Here is a 12,644-nt window from a genome sequence, read left to right as displayed (position 1 = left end):
GAATTAGAAAACAAACTCAACGAGGTATTACATTCCATATTTCGACAATTTTTGGCGTTGCTTTAGGAAATTTACAAATATATTAAACATAAAATGACTATGACTTCTGAGTAACATTCGGAGTATTTTTTACCAGCATTATGCTTAGAACTTTGTCAAAATAAGACGCACAGCGATAATGAGGATTGTTTTGTGCAGCTAACGACCCGTAAAAACTTTCTGTGTCATTTGTTTGCTGATTATCAAGAAATTAATTTTTCTCAAATTTTGGAATTTTTTGTAAGGGGTACCATCATCATTTTTTCAAAAAATCGAAAAAAAATTTTCAGATTTAATTGGCAGTTGAATATTTTGAAAATAGGTTAAAATACAAGCTCAACGAGATATAACATTCCACGTTACGATCATTTTTGGCTTTCTAATGAGGAAAATACTGATATTTTGGGACACAAACCGGGACAGACGGACTTTCGCATTTTTGGAAAGGGGTAACATCATAAAATTTTACGAAAAATCTGAAAAAATTCACTTTTTGGGTGTGGTACACTGTTCGACGGGGAATTTAAATGCGAACTCAACAAGATATAACATTCCATGATATAATCATGTTTGGCTTTGTAATAAGGAAAATACTGATATTTTAGGCGGCAAATCAAAATTATGGTTTTTTAATAAAATTCTCGATATCTTCCCCCAGTGTTAGGCTTATAACTTTGTTAAATGAAGAGGCACAGCCAAAAGGAAAACTGTTTTATGAAGCTGACGACCAAAACTAACTTTCTGTATCATTATGATGATGATTATCGAAAGTTTATTTTTTCTTAAATTTTGCATTTTTTGTAAGGGGTACCATCATCATTTTTTCGAAAAATCGAAAAAATATTTTTTTATTCAGATTTCAATGGCAGTTGAATATTTTGAAAATAGGTTAAAATACAAGCTCAACGAGATATAACATTCCACGTTACGATCATTTTTGGCTTTCTAATGAGGAAAATACTGATATTTTGAGACTCAAATCGGGACAGAGCGATTTTCGCATTTTTGGAAAGGGGTAACATCATAAAATTTTACGAAAAACCTGAAAAAATGCACTTTTTGAGTGTGGTACACAGTTCGACGGGGAATTTAAATACGAACTCAACAAGATATAACATTCCATGATACGATCATCTTTGGCTTAGTAATGAGGAGAATACTGATATTTTGAGACACAAATCGGGACAGAAAGGGGTAACATCATAAAATTTTACGAAAAATCTGAAAAAATTGACTTTTTGAGTGTGGTACACAGTTCGACGGGGAATTTATATACGAACTCAACAAGATATAACATTCCATGATACGATCATCTTTGGCTTAGTAATGAGGAAAATACTGATATTTTGAGACACAAATCGGGACAGAGCGATTTTCGCATTTTTGGAAAGGGGTAACATCATTAAATTTTACGAAATATCTGAAAAAATGCACTTTTTGAGTGTGGTACACTGTTCGACGGGGAATTTAAATGCGAACTCAACAAGATATAACATTCCATGATATAATCATGTTTGGCTTTGTAATAAGGAAAATACTGATATTTTAGGCGGCAAATCAAAATTATGGTTTTTTAATAAAATTCTCGATATCTTCCCCCAGTGTTAGGCTTATAACTTTGTTAAATGAAGAGGCACAGCCAAAAGGAAAACTGTTTTATGAAGCTGACGACCAAAACAAACTTTCTGTATCATTATGATGATGATTATCGAAAGTTTATTTTTTCTCAAATTTTGCATTTTTTGTAAGGGGTACCATCATCATTTTTCGAAAAATTGAAAAAAATATTTTTTGTTCTAGATTTCAGTGCTACTTGGATATTTTTAATATGGATTAAAATACAAGATCAACGAGGTATTACATACCACATTCCGACCATTAATGGCTAAGATATGGGCATAATACTGTCATGTTGAGGAGAAAATCTGAGATAACACATTTTCGCATTTTCGATAAGGGGTAACCTTTATCATATTATTCCTTGAATGTGAACTTGTTAATCGCAAACAAAAGTCAGAAAAATGGAGTTGAAGGCCGCTAAACTGGTTCGCTGAGCAACTATTGATCCAGTTTGTCTGTCAAACGGAAGGAATGAATAAATATTTGATTGCAAATCCAAAACTGTTTGAGTGCGGCACACAAAATAGCCAAATAACGAAAGAGTCTCTCAAAAGAGCAAATACAATAAAACAGATTAAATTTGACTCGATGAGCCATGCAAATACGTGCAGAATATTGAGATATCCGTACTTTATCTCACCTGCTTAATCTCGGTGTCTCGCCTCCGGTGTGTCTTTTGTCCAATGACTTTTGGTTTGTTTTTGCTCGAATTATTTACTTCTTTTATTTTTTATCTGCAAGTAAACATAAATAAATTGTTATCTTATTAGTAAGCTGAGTGCTTTTGCGGTCTATGTATGTGATATTTGAATTTTTCGGCTTTCGGCATTCTGCATTCGGCACTCGCAATTGCACAATTGCAATCTTTACGTTTAATTTAGCCGCTGAAAGTTGCGCGCAATTAAGCACCCATGCAAGGCCTGAATTTATTTTATTTTATTTTATTTTATTTCATTTCTATTTGGCGTTCGGCGTTGAATTTGCATTGGCTGCTTTTGCAGATAAACAAACACGCTTCGTGCCTATCGGATCGGATGGTTGGAAATTCCGGACTTATATGGTGGGGAGAACTGGAGAGATGGAAAGCTGGAAAACTTCATTATCGTATTATATCGTATTGCTCTCAGCGAGTTCGATTGCGGGTGCGGGTGCTGGTGCGGATGCGTGGGCGTTGATTTCTTTTGGCCGTAAACATTTCCGGGCCAAGCTGCGGTGCAGTCGTGTGTGAAAATGATTTTAAAATTGGCGCTGAATTGTGCAAATGCAAAGACAATCAAAAGGCAATGGGCGTTGATGATAATGGCGGAAAACAAAGCCAGGGCGAGTAAAGTGAAATTTTGACAGCTTTTAATTGTTCAGCCAGGCGAACAATGTTGCTGCAATGTATATATTATTGCATACTATATATATATCGTATATATATTTAACACAATTTGGCCCTTTTACATTGGCACGCAATTATCAAAACGCATCACGCGTCATGGCCAGGCCCAAAATGATAATCTGCAGGTGAAAGAGAAAAGGGGGAGAGAGGCAAGGAAAAAGAGAGGACTGGCAAAGGGAAGGGGGGCGTGGCTGCAGGTGGGCAACTGTCAGCTTAACGCCTCAACGAGCAAAGTGAAGGCAAAATTGCATTTGCCTTCGAGGCCGCCGCAATTAACGCGGCATCATTTCTATCCAAGTTGATGATATTTCGTCTTGGCTTGAATTGGTCGCCGATTAACCCTTGTAGTTTGTTTGGGTGTTAAAAGGTACATCATTATTCGACTAATTCTATTATTACTTTATAGAAATGCATCAGAATTGGCCTAAGACTAACGAAAGTATCTCAAAAACAAAACCATTTTCAAACCATTCTCATTTTTCGAAAAAATATTTTACCTTCGCTCTTAGAGGGTTAAATGTGGCTTGGTTTAAGACCTGAGTTTACTACTATTCCGTGCGAATCATCATTAATAGACCAAAGTGAGAGTTTTCTAGCGCTTGCCGTTTGCTTATTGCCGCTTGCCGCTCCTTGCCTAATGGCCAAAAGGCAAAGATGGCAAAATGAGTGCGCACTTTAAGCCACCGCATCAGCAGCGGCATCAGTCGAGAAAACGCCGAGGAGCAGTCATCATCAGTTGTGAAAATGGCTGAGCCCAAGGCCTCACAGCTATTTATAACGCTTTTCACTCTCACACACACACACACACACTCACATACACGGCTTAATTAAAAAGTGTTGAGCTTTTGCCTGGCATCGGGGCATTATGCAAATGCTCCGCACTGTACCACATCCTCTGCCTTTCAATTGCAATGCACGGTTAACGAAGCATAAATCTCTCTGATAAGCTACAATCAAATGCAATCAAACTAAATTCAATTTAATGGGAAATGTCGGAAGGAATACGAACCAGGAACTAAAGACTAAAGAGCAGCCGCGCCGAGCCAGAAATCTGGCTGCAAGTCGAGTGAAATCAGCTGGAAGGGAGCAGCCATGGCAGCCTTAGTAGCGAGAGCAGCCGGTGACTAAATACAAATTACAAGCTCAAGCTTGGGTTCAATCTCCATCTCCGAACCAATCCAATCTCGGTCCCAATCTCAGCCTTCCTTTCGCCTTTCGAGGTGGCCAAATATTGCCCGAAATTGATTAGATACGCCAGGCGGAGTCGAAACTGGAGCCGGATATAAAGAGGTGGATTAAGTAGAAGGGATAATCGGAAATTATAATCCCATCCTTGTCAAAATTGAAATGAATAATGAAAGTTAAAGGGATGAAGTGATGAAGATTATTATTTTTTGTATTATTTTTTATATATTTTTCTATTTTTTGTAAGCTAGTAATATTAACCACTGTCTCGTCTAATCCAAGACTAAAATCTACCGCAACCTCTGTGAAAAACGTTCCCAAAACTCAGGTGAATCTGAGCTTGGGGTACGTTTAGAGCCACACTCAAGGTTGGTGCATAATCATATCCTTTCAGCGGGCTTTATAAATATTTATAAACACGTCAAGACCCCATACATGCTGTGTTACCTAATGTTGGATTTCAGTTTCAGTTTTTCCCCTTCGCATTTTTACCAGAGCTGCGAAGTGAGCTTCAGCGAGTGAGAGATGCGTGGAAAGCGAGCGAATTGCGATGCGGAAACTGCAACGACAGCTCCGCTTGTTGCAGTTGAACTGAGTCCCACCGATTCCCCCTTCAAAAAGATTTCCACCAACCTTTTCCCTTCGCTAACAAACTCCCCCACTTTGCTGGAAATTCAAGCGTTGCGAAAACGTTTCTGCCCCGGCAGCCGTAGCCTCTGCTTTTTGCCCTCTGCCTAGTCTATCTCCGTAGCCCCTCCAGAGTGCACTCTTGGCCCATTTCCTCGGCCCCTTTCCCGATTTTATTGGCATCGAAGGCTCGTCGACAGGCGGCGACCACAGAATTGAGCCTCTGAAAGTCACTTAGAAAAATTAAAAATAAAAACTAAGTTTTTTCTTTAACTTTTCCAACGTTATCCTTGTATACTGATTTTAGTTTTCTTGAGCTTAATATCTAATCTTAGAATATGTGAAAATAAGTTTATATTTTTTTGTTTTTATTTTTCTCAGTGCTTGAAAAGCGTTTTCCCGTCATCGCTTTTTTTTTGGCTGCCTGCTGGTTGCCTTTCGCCTTTGCCTTTGCCTTCGCCTTGCACACAACTTGCCGAATCTCTGTTTGACTGTGTGTTTGAGTGAGTGTTTGCTTAACATTGTTCGATATTTGGTTCAGCGGTTGTCCCCCCCACATTTTCTTCACATTTCCATGGCTTCTTCTTACCCCATCTCCACCAGTGGCTTCTTGGCTTCTGTTCATTTCTTGACTTGGATGTTTATCTTCAATGATTTGCGATTTTCCGGCAATTTACGCAAAAATATGTGACGAAATTTCAGCACTCTCCCCTTCTGCAGCCGAGTGTCTAGTGAACTGCAACAGTTTCGTGTTTTTTTTATTACATTTTAAAATATCTATCTTTCCGCCGGGCCCCCAAACAATCTTTATGCGTTGCGCGCGTGATGTCAGAGCCCCAAAAATTTGCAGAGGAAATTAGCGTGCAAAAACGTTGATGGCAAATATTTGCGATTGGGTTTCGGCGGTGGGGAGGCGAAAAAAAAAACACAACTCCCACGCTCTGCCATTTGCTTAACGAATTTTGTAGATTGTCTCTGGCATTCGGCTGCAGTTAATTGAATTCGAAAGGTGAAAGGAAAACAGTCGGGATTGGGATTGTGGTATGGGATCGAATCGGAACGGATGGGATGAGATTTGAGCGGATGGAAGTCGGCGATAACAATGAAATACTTCGTTGGCTGATTTATCGACCTGGAACAGCCATCGATTGTCGGCTAAAAAGGGCCGAGATTTGATTAGCAAACAGTAAAATGTTCATTTTTTGTTTAATGCGGAACAGGAAAGGGTGGTGAGTGCAAATTGTATTGTCAGGAGTTAAATTGAAATTGAATTTAGTCATGTTGGTGGGTGAATCACATAAAATATATTTCACTTAAAATGTCAAACATATTAAATTTACAACTCTTAATGCTTCCTCATTTTTTCTCCCTTTCGGTTTCTTACGATTTTATGGGCAAACAATAATATTTGCCTTTTAAGTCACAGTCCCGGGAATGCTTGGCAAATATGCATAAAAATTGTACAAATAAAGTGTTTAATTTAATGCCTTTGGGAAATGCTTGCAGCAGAAGCAGCCTCATCATCATCATTATAATCATCTTTATCTCGGAGATAATCGTCGCAATTGTCGGCAGTGTAATGATCATGTGCTGATTTGATAATTAAAAGCAAACATTAAGCGACATCGTGACTACACAAATACTAAACGCACCATAAAATGCTTGCCAAAATAAAAAAGGGAAAACAAAGGCAAACGATTTACTTAAATGCCCGCAGGACTGCCTGCCCCGAAGGCAAGGGCCCCTGCTGACCAAAAGAGCTAGATTTTACTACAATCTCTCCCTCTGCTCAGGCACTTGGCAAAATAAAAGTTATCCTTCTATTAAAACTTAAGATCTTTATCTAGATTAGTAAAACTAACTATATATAGTCGAGTCAGACAACTCTTAGGTGGCTGACTTGTACTTCAGTTCTTAAAATTGTACAAAATTAAAATGCTGATAGAAATATAATTCTTATTTGATTAAACTTAATGAAAGTTATTTTATATATAATTAATCATTCTGTTTTCTTACTTCACATTTTCCGAGTGTACTTGATCTCCCTTTTTTTTTTCTCGACTAACTCCAGCCATTTTATCTGTCTAGTGGGTAACAGTGGCAGTCAGGGACTGACTCAGTGTCTAACTGTGGCAGCGATAACAACTTTCGTGCGTGGCCAAAAGATTGGGAGGCGGGGGTTAAGTGACAGATATATAGAAGTAAGGGGTATAGAGCAGACTTAACCCCCTACCACCTTCCCCACCAGCAGACATCCAGGAATGGAACACGTTTCATTTTGTGGCGACAAGGTTTTTGCTCCGTTGATGAACTCGCTCCTCCACTTGGCCCCTCGACACCTCCTTTACCATCTACTCCTTCTTCTCCTCCTCCTCCTCATCATCACCTTTTCTGCCGCCGGCGGCCAACGCATTTTTCATTAACACGCCGGCGAAAAGTAGTTGATCCGCTTTTGGCCGTTACACTTACATCTGTGTATATGCGATACATCTTATGGTATCTGTATCTGACAAGCGCAAACCCAAAAACCAGACCTTGTGCCACTTTACGATGTGTGTAAGCCCGAGAATATATATATACATATAGATATGTATATATATATTGAAGCAACTGGCAAATTGATTAACGCTAATCGACGCCATTTTCGAGCAAAGTAGCGGTCACTGAGCGTTACCTGAGCTGGCTTAAATTTTATATATATATATATCATTTTTTTTTTATTTTTTTTGACAACTTTTTCGTTCATTGGCTTGTAAAAAAGCCGGAATATATTGATGGCCGAAGAGAGGGGGGCGGACAGAGAGTTTTCGGGGAGCGGTCGAGCAACTGTAAATTGCAGCGGCGACAACTCACAAAAATCTCGTTTGCCTAATAGCTGAGTTCAAGTTGAATGGCTCAATTTCTCAATCTATCAATTGACGACGAGACATTGCCGTCGAATCAGCGTCATCATCGTTTTTTTAATTAACACTCAAATAAATTGAAAAATACCCAAATTGACAGCGATTTCAACAGTAAACACACAGCTCGAAGCAACAATGCAGTCTATCCAAAAATAACTGGGTAACTCTCAGTGGGGAACCCTCATAAAGTACTGCAAGTTACGGTCTACAAAATGAAAACTGGTTTGAAATCAGAAAATCTTAAGAGAACAGAATCATTTCGTAAGAAGCTAAACAATCTGTGTAATTAATCAAGTGATCTCTTGGCCGTCGTTTAAATATATTCCCGATATAAATACTTGAAATTCCCGTTTTAACTTTTATTTCGAATCTAGCTTAGATCTATGTCGCGTACTGTGGTAGCTGGAAAAACTCTCGTAAAACGACAAAGCAAATACCCACATAAAGACAAAATAAATCCCTCATTCTTCACTTAAATTCACATAAATGTTTTTCGGCTACCGAAACACTTAAAGTCGCTCATCCCAAAGTGAGAACATTTAAAAGGCCGAACCTCTATAATCAAGAAAAGCGAAGAAGAAAAAGTCCGGAATAAAATGAGGCAAAGTTCATGAACTCAAGAAGGCGAAGAATTTCTCACACAGTCATGGCAACGGCGTCAATTACACGGCAATGGACGGAGATTGAGATAGAGATGGAGATGGCGATGGAAAGATGAAGCAGGAGATTCGAGATGGCCACGGCTACTTAGAAGCCAGAGAACCAGGGACCAGCTTAACTTTTAACCGCACTGGCTGCGCCAGAAGTCGACATCGATGCGCCTCGGCCACTTGAGTTGGTTACGGCCAAGCCAAGTAATTAAAACGAGTCGAGAAAAATCAGCCCAAAAAGAAAATTCGAATGGGTGAGGGGAAGAAACGGGAGTGGGAAAATGGGAATGGGAATGGGAATGGGAATGGTAGAATGCTGCTCCACGTAACTGAAACTTCACAGTCAAAGCGGCGCTCGGACATTGCTCATTTCGTCGTTTCGTAATTAATTAGTCTTAAAAGTTAAATAGCCCAAATGATTTTGGACAGGCTACAAAGGCGCTGGCTAATAGAAAACGTTGCCAAGAATGTGCCGGCCAGCGAAAAAGTAGGAAGATCCAGCTGAGAATTTTCCGTCCAGTTCGGTTCGCTTTAGTTCAGCAAATGAAGATAAGATACGTCTTTGACAGGAGCGCGACAGCAAAGGGGATGGGTATGGGGCTTGAGATGGGGATGGGGATGTGGAAGTGGATGTGGATGGCAGGGCAGTGCATATTTGTGTAAATTTAGTTTTATACACAAAGCGAAAAAGGAGTGAACTTGGTTTAAAAATAAAACTATTCAATGTTTGAATCATAGATCTCTTCTATCTTCATGTTTGACCATTTATTTCCATTAAGGTTCGGAAACTTTGATATATCAAAAAATTGAGTTAAATGAGAAAATTTCTCCACTTTTTTTATCAGTGCATCTAGGGTCTAGTGGCAATAGGAAAGCCAGTTGGATGCTGTCAGTTTGTGTACGCATTGAATTGCAGAAAGAATTTATCTAACGCCAGCAGCAAATGTTGGGAGTGAGCTGGATGGCTGGCTGGCTGGTTGGCTGGTGAGCTGGAGAGCGTGTGTTCGAGTATCTGGCGGATACGTGTGAATGCTCCAGCTACGCCCCGTCCCTGCCATATTGATTGAGACAGAATTTATTGGCCAAGTTAGTGCCCTGGCTTCGGCTTTTGGTCCATACGTGTATACCATACAGCACTCCTATAGCATGTGCTTGTGTTGTGACTTTTTGACATTAAAAATTTGTGCGTTGTTGTTGTTGACTCGTACATAAAGTGCTGGCTTTAAGCAAATGCATATAGTACCTATATTTAGACTATAACGATTTTGTATTTGATATTTGTATATTCAAGTGCTGGCTTGGCTCGTTAGCAGTGCTCCTGCAACTTCTCCCTCTTCCGTTTTTGGATATTATTTGAATATTTTGTTGCAACGTTCTCGGGCTGCCACACAAATTGGCAAAAATCAACTCACAAAATGCCACCGCCACCACCCTCAATGGCATATCAATTTCATTTGGCTTTTCATACCCGATATTTCGCATATATTTGCCAATTTATTTTACACTTTTGCCGGCAACTGCTACTGCTTTTACTTCTGCTGATGTGAAAATTGCCATCCGCTTTAAGTGCTCCTCAGAAAATTGCTAGGTGGCTCGGTGGCCGCATAGAATTTAAATAAAACTGAAAACCCAAAAACTGAAAACCGCAAAAAAGTTTTCGCCAGTGCAGTGAGCTAAATGGCTAACCGAATAAAACTCAAAGTCTGGATACCTCTTGCGATGGGGATGGATGGCCCACAGCTATTAATTTGTATTCCCAACTAAAAACCGAAAATAGCACAAAGTTAAAGTTCAGGCTAGAATCTTTATGGCTTTATGCTGACCGACGAATGATTATGCAACCGATGGCCAATACTCTCGGATTGGCAACACTCAAACTCAACTGGGCCAAGTGCTGTGAGGAAAGTGGCAGAGGCATCGACATCACCATCGGCATCTCTTGACCGCCACATGCAAATTGCAACTGATTCCAGATTCAAGTGCTTGGTCAGCAGGGGAATAGTTGCACAGGAAGAAAAAAATACAATAGAAATATGATGAATAAAAGTTTTTACTACCAAAATTTATATACTCTTCATGTTGAATTAATAATTTCCTTGCATTTTCTGTAAGTTTAAGAACAATTTTCCTAGGTGCATATAAAAATATCTAACAAAGAGCATTGGCCCAAGATCTGGAGCCTATATCTATCTCTCTGTGCTAGGAGTCCTAGAGCCCCGACAAGCTGTTGCTGGACTGCATAATTTATGGCCCAGTCTAGACCAAAGTGACAGGCAAGGCAACCGCCCTATGCCAATCCCTAATTGTTCAGTGTCCAACACACACATTTTTTGATGATGAGAATTTCGGGCATTTCATATTTTGCCTTGCTCTCGGCCACATAAATTTACCAGCTGAATAATATTTTCGTTGGGACCAACGTTGGGCTTCGTAAATATTTGGCCAAGACAAATTGCAGTAAACAATTTGCAACAATTTCATGCGGTTGCGGGCAAAAAGTCCTTCTGACCGCCCAGAGCAGCAATTATAGCTCATAAGTTGGAGATTTTCTTGGACCAACAAGCATACTCATACTCGTACTATACACTTGACCCAAGCAGATGCAAAGTTTATGATAAAATTATCAACTTAATTGCCGTCCAGGGAGATCGCCCCTAATTGGGCGCCATATGAAAATACTCTAATACCAAATGCTGCAACTTCGGCCAATAGCCTGTCCGCTGTTAGCAAACTTTTTGAACTGGTTTGTTGTTGTTTTTTCTTCATTTTGCCTTTACTGTCCAGCGAAAGCAAAAGTTGTTGTCTGCCATTGGATATTTGCATTTGACGTCTCCTGGCCAAATGCTTTCAAATTGGGTTAACGACACTTTGGCCAAGGCGAAAAAATACACAAACACAAACAAACAGAAAATGTGCAACTGCAAAACAGCACTTTCCACGGCAAGTGTCGCCGTCGCATAGAAAGTGAAACTGAACTGCAACAAAGTTGTTATACATCCATCCACATAGCCTCGAATGAAGAAAAAAAAAAAAAAGAGTAACACAACAATTACATGGCTTGATTTGGTTTCGTTTCGTTTGGCTCGATTTTGGCCTGGCCAAAACTGAAGAAAGTGTAGCCAAAGTGGGTCTGCTAATGGCAGGTGCCGCACCATCAGGAGATCTTGGGGATTTCGATGCGGACTCGGAGGAGTGGCGGAGATTCATGTCAATTAGAGCTGGAAACGTTGCCATCATCTGGCATCTTACGTATGCCAGAGTATAGATCGTTAGACCGATGTGTATCTTTGGCTGGATTATGTAAACGATGACCAAGTATCTACAGACACGAAACCTGGGGAATGGAGTGGGCAGGAGACGACTCTCGATTATCCCATAAAATAATTATGGTTGCGTTACACTTAACCATGGGTTGTAGGCATTTATTTTAGCGTTGGCTAATGATTATCCATTTTTTTTAAATGCACTTTGCTATGGAGGTGGGACTGACATAAGCTTAAATTATTTTTTTGAAATCATTTTAAGGGGTGTATATAGAGTAGATATGTACTTCTTTTCCTAAGAGCTCTTCAAGTCAACGTTGCATTCATGTACTTTTTACATTACTCTAGAAATTTCCCACTCGAAATGCACTTCAATACCTTAGTTACAAACTCCTCAAGAGAAAACGCATTCAAATACCCGACTCTTGGCCTCCTTCACCCAATTTCCCTACCGGTTGGCTTTTGGAGCATGCACTTGGCTGATATGTCACATGTTTTCCGTAATTCGAGGCATTAGCAATTACCATTTTGCCTTTAGCCTTTTTGACTTTCGACTAAAGAGGGTTCCATTAAGTTTCACCACTTTGTCTCTATTTCTCCGCAAATTAAGAGACTTTACTTAGCTCATGAGACGCACAAAAGTCGCAAAAATTTCGCATAATTAAGCGGCAACTGAGGAGCTAAACTGAACAGATATGCAAAATGTGAGAGATGCAAACGGTACGGTAAAACAGCCCGAAGACGATGATTGCATAATTCTGACTAAGATGCAGCCATGCTAATGGCTGAAATCCAGAATGCAACTCTCCAGAGATACTCCAGGCACAGACACATATTCACACACAAATCACTGGGAAGTGAAATCAAATGAACTAAGCCGCATATGCAACTTGTAAGGTGAGTCGCCTCCAAAGTCAAGGAACCCATAAGCGTTGACAATATGCTGGGCCACCGCGGGGATGGGAAACAGAGC

The 12,644-nt window shown here is 39.8% G+C and overlaps 1 protein-coding gene across 5 annotated transcripts in view; it reads right to left on the bottom strand.

The window, feature by feature from the left end:
- Positions 1-12,644, bottom strand: part of LOC108107794 — a 108,181-nt gene that overhangs the window by 43,453 nt on the left and 52,084 nt on the right. For 3 of the 5 annotated variants that reach the window (XM_017215508.2, XM_017215509.2, XM_017215505.2), the window contains one exon: positions 2,300-2,393. The exons of 1 other annotated variant lie outside the window; for it this stretch is intronic. The gene's annotated coding sequence lies outside the window, so the exon portion shown is untranslated. Of the gene's footprint in view, positions 1-2,289; positions 2,394-12,644 lie in introns of all 5 variants that reach the window. One more of the 5 variants, XM_017215506.2, reaches the window with a different exon arrangement.

Source organism: Drosophila eugracilis, unplaced genomic scaffold, assembly GCF_018153835.1.
Source record: "Drosophila eugracilis isolate 14026-0451.02 unplaced genomic scaffold, ASM1815383v1 contig_2088, whole genome shotgun sequence".
In the NCBI taxonomy this organism is placed as follows: Eukaryota; Metazoa; Arthropoda; class Insecta; order Diptera; family Drosophilidae; genus Drosophila; species Drosophila eugracilis.
The sequence above is the reverse complement of the archived record's forward strand: the minus strand, read 5'-3'. Positions and strand labels throughout refer to the sequence as shown.